Source organism: Buceros rhinoceros, unplaced genomic scaffold, assembly GCF_000710305.1.
Source record: "Buceros rhinoceros silvestris isolate BGI_N320 unplaced genomic scaffold, ASM71030v1 scaffold24112, whole genome shotgun sequence".
Taxonomy (NCBI): domain Eukaryota; kingdom Metazoa; phylum Chordata; class Aves; order Bucerotiformes; family Bucerotidae; genus Buceros; species Buceros rhinoceros.
The window spans coordinates 57,722-64,405 of record NW_010401224.1 but is presented as its reverse complement, the minus strand read 5'-3'; positions in this window follow the sequence as shown (position 1 = coordinate 64,405).

Genomic DNA, 6,684 nt, shown 5'->3' with positions numbered 1-6,684 from the left:
TATCAGGACAACAAAACAAAACTGACACTTGAGGCGGCAAACCAAGAGGAAAACAAAATGGGGGTATAAATTTCAGTGGTCCAAGACATCAGCCAGCTTCTAATGGAATTAGGAAGAAAATTCCTGTACATAGCAAGGTTATTCGATGCCTGTCCGCTGCGAGGATCCTTACAATTTCCCCTGCGGCACTTGTCCTGGCTGTTCTGGGCGTGAGGATAATGGCTCAGACGTATCTGGGCCCTGATTCTCTGTGCAGCAAATATGATCTGTGTTTACATAATCAAGGAGGGCACTTTAACAGTTACTCCAAATATGAAAATTACTGAGTAGACTGAAAAATTAGTAGTGTATTAGTTGCTCTTTCTTGCAGAATCAGGGTCTGTGTAAGCCTGGAGCAGAAAACAGAAACATTGTGTTGAGAAGTTAGAAGCCTAAAAAAAGAATTGCAAATTTCATAGACTTTCGGGCCCCAAACCATCGTGACAATTTTTTTAGACTAGTTACCTCCATAATGTAGGTCGCAACCTCCCGCTGTAATTAGGCTAAAGAGCACCTACTTCTATTTCAGCTCTGTGATAAAATATTCAAGACAACAGTCTTGATTTCGAGGCTTGAGGGATGGAGAACCAAACACACACCCAAGCTGGGGCTTTCCTCCCCTTCCTCATTCTGAACTTGGCCATCTTCTGCACTGAACTGCTGCATCCTCAGTCTTCCAGACGACTCCATGACTGACAGCACCTGCCAGGTACTGGCAGGTAACAGAAGTGAACAACCGAGAGAGTCGTGTAAGGGCGCACATCAGCAGCGGCACAGGTGACCTTTGGAGACTGTCCTCCCACACGCTTTCTCTCCACTTAGCAAATACCTGGTTCTCTGCAGAACATACCGCTGTTCTGTGAATGTTAGGTAACAGCTATACAGCTTAGTTTTAAGACTCTACCAAACTATCAAAACAATATTTATAGTTATTTTTGTCATCGGTCTTAGCTAAGAAACTTCCTGGAGGAAGAACCCCACCCTAACAACAGCAAACGAGGTCATCGTGAGTCATGAGCTGTGGTGTAAGAGAGCGCTGCCTTGCGTTCCATGACTTTTACCAGCTGCAAGGAAGTATTTAGTCAAAGCAGTGGCAAAACAAACCCTGCCCAAGCCATCGAGTCTGTTCTACAGATTTGAAGTTTGCCATTTTCAATCAGGAAGATTACCGCCTCGCCCAGTGGAGGGAGCGTTCTCTTTCAGGAGGCATAACATCTTGTGCATGTCAAGATCCACCAGGTCTAGGCTTCTCCCCTTCCAATACTCGCTGACAAGGGAGACCCAACACGCCAGCCTAAGAGAAATACAGAGATAAGGGAACACCCTGCCCAAGCCATCGAGTCTGTTCTACAGATTTGAAGTTTGCCATTTTCAATCAGGAAGATTACCGCCTCGCCCAGTGGAGGGAGCGTTCTCTTTCAGGAGGCATAACATCTTGTGCATGTCAAGATCCACCAGGTCTAGGCTTCTCCCCTTCCAATACTCGCTGACAAGGGAGACCCAACACGCCAGCCTAAAAGAAACAGAGATAAGGGAACACAACAACAGAAGCATCTTTGGTGTTCTCAGAAATGCAGAGGGGAAGAAAACCCAGCAGCCTCGCCTCGAGGGAAAGCACGGGCAGGCTGGGGGTTTCACAGCTGATGTGCCTGTGGTTCCCTTCTTGGGAAAGGAGATGTGTGCAAGAAGGAAACAGGCTGGTGACTGGCCTTGCCGGAGATAGGGGAGGGTGTGCCAGGAGCTCATCAGCAGGAGCGTTTAACGTCACTGCATCTGAACGTGAAGTTTCAGCTTGTAACCTCTTGTGTAGCAGATCCTGCTGCTTCTGAGGAGAGAGCCAGGGGATGAAGGGGAACGACTGTTCCCTAAAAAACAACCAAGACTGTAGGGCAAGGGGGCAAAGAAAAAAGAGCTGGGAGCATGCAGTTCCACCAAAGACAGCTGGAAGGCACAGTGATCAGCCAGCCACGGAGAGGACAACCTCAGGAAGGGACTGGGCAGCATTTATTTCCGCTCAGAGTCAGCCAGCCTTGCCTAGGACACTGCGGGGAGGGACAGCCGGGCTTAGAAACCTTGCCTAGCCATGCTGAGTCAGTATTCAGTGTATGGTCTCACTAAGGCTGCAGACAGAAATCCTGCTGCCCTCTGCTCACAGCTGGCACACCTGCTCAGAGGGGCAAATCTGCCCTTTTAGTTAGTTATATGTTTATTTACAATGGAAACTCCTGCGCAGCCAGCACTTGCCGGAGTGTCTCAACTCTTTTCAGTATCCGTGTCACTGCATTTTATTTCATATTATTTATGAAAATGTCGACATCGTTGAACACAGCTGCAGAATTACACTAGTTAACTGCAAATGGAAAATTCTCCCTTCAAAAGCAGTATAGTATAAATTGACGTTTTATAGTTTCTCTCCTTCAGTTTCTCGGGTGAATTAATAAACCTCAGCTGTATTGTGTCATACAATAATCTAACTCATCAGGCTTAGCCTCGTAGCTTTGTTTAGCAAAGCCACACTGGCAGGCCTTAGGGAGGTTAGTTTATTATTTACTCATTGCACAGACCCAGAGCTGATCTTATTTATCACTGTCACATTGCTCGCTTTTTTGGAACTTTCCCAGTTTTCCCTGGACATCACAACCCAGTGAGCTCGTCACTGTCGTTAATGCTCAGAGACCAACTATCCATTCTCGTCAGCCTTTAATACTTGTGCAATAGTATCATTTACAACAAATTTTACCATTTTTTATTTTTAAGTAAAAATACAAGCAGCCTTTATTCAGCTGCACTGGAGGCTCTGAATTTCCTGACGTATCCCTCCTCCAACCTCACGGAGAAGTCTTAATCGAACCAACAGGCTAACTCGGTACAGAACCAGACCGACGTTAGAGAGACTCACTGAAGAGCCCTCTTCCTTACTCCACAGAGAACCTGAGGACAGAGGGGAAATTTAAGTACTAATTAGGATTCTACCTACATAAAGATACTAATGAGAAAGCCTTTTTTTCCAGGAGGTACCTGTCATCTCAGAAGTACAGAACAGGTAACTACAGCACCTAACACCTCTGACCACCCCAGGCGCCTGCTTTTGCCCACACTCCCTGTCCACTGTGAGCCCCGTTCTCACAAGCCTTTTTTTCCAGGAGGAGGTACCTGTCATCTCAGAAGTACAGAACAGGTAACTACAGCACCTAACGCCTCTGACCACCCCAGGCGCCTGCTTTTGCCCACACTCCCTGTCCACTGTGAGCCCCGTTCTCACAGCTCTGTCCATTACTCTGCAACTTCTTTAGCAGCAGCCACCCACCTACCATCAGCTAGAAAGTTCCGTGCTCCCTCTGTGTGCCCCATGGGCTGAGCGGGTTGTTTGGCAGCTCACAGCAGCTCTCAGAAGAGCAGGGGGAGAAGGCAGGAGAGAAATACCTGGAAGTGGAACCTAACTGCAGTGATTCCCCTGCGCCCTGAGCTAACCTCCAGCAGCCTTCGAGTACGTTTCACAGGGCGAGGGTTTTTTACATCAAGAAGAGAGGTTTCATTGCACACTGGAGCATGTGACATTCACATATCCTTTATATTTGCTGCCTTGGCTGAACTTAGGGATATGTAAAAAGGCAGAGAATCCTTTCAGAAAACCTGTGACAGTTACTGGAAGAATAAAAATATAAAGTGGAGTCCCAAGAGATAAAAATGTGTTTATATCTGATCAGCATGTCATGATATGGTCACAACTCATACAGCTGACATCCTCGTAGCCAGAAAAGGGATATTTTTTCTGTCTAAAAATATACTTTTCTTTCCAGCAGGAAGAATTTTTTACAACGAACATCTCATACTAGGCAGGAATTAAAACCAATGGCTTTTTCAATACAACAGCATGGCTGGCAAGCACTGGATCCCCCACCACTGCCTCAATATTCAGGTTTCAAGCTTTCCCTCCCACTTTCTCCCCCAACCCACCTCACAGAAAAACAAGACCAAACCCGGAAGGGAAACAAAGAGGTAGATGTACCCACAACCATGGCGCTGTGTTGGAAATTGTGCAAGTTGCCTTACTGCGCCCCAAGGAGTTCCTTTTTGCTTCGTTACGTGTTGCAGTATTACACACCAGCGGTTAATGCGAAAGGTGACAGGGAGCTAAGAGCTCTCATCAGCGACCGAGGCCAGGGCGCTGTTCCACGCGGTGTTGTTTTGCCTAGCTCCGTATAAAAAAAAAATACACAAAACAATGACAGCCTGGCTTGCCAAAAGGTTGGATTCACATCTTTCTAGGACAGTGGCAATCCGGGGACAACGGGGGCCCAGGTTCTGCCTTTGACATGCCCCCAGTTCTCCAGAACTGGAAGAGGTCTCACTGCTACGCAGTGACCTGCGGAGCAACTCTGCAGCCTGAGGGCCAGCACTTTCCAGAGGGTGCTGGTTTGAGCCAGGGCTGCAGAAGCTGCTCTTCCCACTCCTCCTCCACTGCTCTCCTTACCACTTCTGGCAGAGAAACATTTGTCCCCATGTCCATCCTTAGGAGAGCTCCAATAAGCAATGTTATCTATCATGAGTCAACACCGCGGCCACGTAGTGAACCGGAGTGTTACTCTGCTCTTTGCTGAGTCTGTGGTAAGCGCAACAGAGACTGTGCATCCATTAGATACAAGCACAATAAATACAACCAAAGAAAATCATCTCCTTTATTAAGGATAAGAAGCACATGAAGTAATCTTGAAAAAAATTAACTTTATTTTTGCCACACAAAGAAAATAATGGGAAGAGACACCTAATAATCTCTGCAGAGAAATGTTGCTTCTGGTACTTGTCTACATTTCTGAAAGACACCGTGGCTGCTGGAAGGATGTGATTAAAAAATCCAATGGAATAAATCAGCAAAATAATTCCCAAAGATGACCAACCCCTTGCAAAATCATTGAAAGTCTCTACAGGCTTCTGCATCCATTTTACCGTACAGAACAAAAACAGAGGTAACACAGGAGGGAAGGAGAAAATTTGAGGTGAAAACAAGGGGTATCAAGAAAATTAATTGTTATCATACAAAATGAACATCGTTGCAATTTTAAGGAACTAGCTCACTTCAACAGGACAGTTCAGTGAATAATTACTCTGTTATCCAACCACAAAATAAAAGGTTGAACTGTAAAACGCATAGAACCCTTTTAAGGACTTTTTGTATCACAGCCAAGTAGTCTACAGGTGTTTACAGAAAAACTGAAGCCGCTCAGAAGGGTTCATAATGTACGTGGACGTTTTAAACCAGAGAACAGCTTCCAATCTGCGCTTCCAATTGTTCTGTTTTTTAAAAAAGTGTAGAAACGATCAGATATGCACTTTTGTAAAATAATCCTTTATTTCATATGGCTCCATTATTTCCAAACAATACAGTACCCCCGACGTATCGTTATTTTGTGTGATTGTATCGGATCACCACAAAATCTCCAGCTGACGATCAAGAGAATGCGCCCAACCCCAGCCTCATGATTTGGAAATCCCAGTTTTAAGTACCTTTGGTCCCAAAATTTTATGTCAAGGCAAAGTGGAGCAGTTGAATCCTGTCACACACAGTGATCGGTATCTGTATTATCTCGTACAAACAGGTGAAAAATGGTAACAGCACTTCATGGCAGTGTCAGACAAAAAAAATTACATCGTTTGCAAAACAAGTGAATCATGAACAGTACCACAGTGATCGCTGCGTTTTTACTGCAATTAGATGCATCTTATTTTGATGCTGGGGTGGAGGAGGGGAAGGAAGCTTTTAATTTTCCCGTGAGCAGGGGAAATGGAGACTGTGCATTTCAAAATCTGGTGAGAGCAACTTAAAAAAACCAATTCCTCCTGCAAGAGCCATTGTTGTTACAAGACTCGATAGAACCGCAGGTAGAACACGAGAGAACCTGTAAGGAAGGGGCGCTCGCCCAAGGGCACTGAAGGAAACGCCGCTCGCTGTGAAGGGGCAGCTACTCTTTGCGTAACGGGATTTGAAGAGCAGCAACGCTAAACCACAAGCACTTGCCTTCTTTCAGTTGTAACAACTTGTTTATGAACAATTAAACATAGAAACAGGTGTGCAACCCTGGCAGAGAACCACCTTTATTCACAACACACTTCAAGTGCCGTGTCCGCACGTCTGTGCGCGACAGCTTTCAGTCAGGGCTTTTTCTGTCAATTTTTCATTCTGTATCACATTATACATTCTTTCGTTTTATTTCCCCTACTATAAATTCAAACTTATATTAATTAACCATTCTGCGATCAACCACATGGTTCATTAACGTCATTTTCTACGAAGCAGATTTTGAGCTCTTCAGAAGAGGAAGCCCACGGATGGTGCAGCAAAATGCCCGCTCCATCTGCACCACCACCCTGCTGCCAGGAGGCAGAACTGAACTGCAGCCACAGGCATTCACGTTGTACGAGCTGCTCTGCTGAGCTCCAGTCTCGACCAGCACGGCATTTTTAGCCCAGAACCTCCTATCCATTTTATTTCCTTCCCTGAACAGAAAGACTTTATTCTCTTTCATGAAGCGGCGTCCGAGCTCATGCTGGGAGGGTACTTAACATCGGTTTCATTCCACTGTCACCTACAGCAGCTCAGCTGTACGGAGACACAACGTTGGGTGCTCTTCACATCCTCCGGTGCAG